Below are 687 nucleotides of genomic sequence, written 5' to 3' on the forward strand. Positions count from 1 at the left end.
AAGTCAGACTGGTCAGGACAGAGGTGGGGAACTTGAAGCCTCAAGGCCACATGTGGCCCTCTAGGTCCTCAAGGGTGGCGCTTTGACTGAATCCAAACTTCACAGAATATCCCTGGTTTAGGAGGAAAACCAAAAGACAGCAGTGTCCCCAAAACCCAGAGAGATGAGAGTATGCAGGCTGAGAGGGTGGTCAATATGGTCATTCTCAGTAAAGAGGTCAACAAAGATGAATACTCAGAAAAGGCCAGTTAATTGGCAATTATAATATTGCTGATAATGCTGATAACTTTGGAGAGGGAGTTTCAGTGAAGTGACCAGGTCAGAAGCCAGAATTCATAGAGTTATGAAAAGAATGAGAAGAGATAAAATTGACAAGATGACTGTAGATATCTTTTTAAAGGAATTTGTATGAAAGGGTGGAGAGATAACAGTACCATATTTAGAATTGTGTTTCAACGAGAATTTTTGTTTGCTTGCTTTCGTCTTTTAGCATATGGAAAATTTGGAAATGTTTTGTAGGTACCAAGGAAGGAACCTATTTAAAGGGAAAGATTAAAGATTAGTGGAGAAAGAGGGATTATTGAAGGACCAATCTGATTAAGTATCCATTTGGAAGGATTAAAAGATTGCTTTGTAGCAATGAGGGCTCAGTTGAAATTAGATTATGTAAATTTGTAGAGGATCCAG

This window comes from Notamacropus eugenii, chromosome 2 (assembly GCF_028372415.1).
Source record: "Notamacropus eugenii isolate mMacEug1 chromosome 2, mMacEug1.pri_v2, whole genome shotgun sequence".
NCBI classification, from domain to species: domain Eukaryota; kingdom Metazoa; phylum Chordata; class Mammalia; order Diprotodontia; family Macropodidae; genus Notamacropus; species Notamacropus eugenii.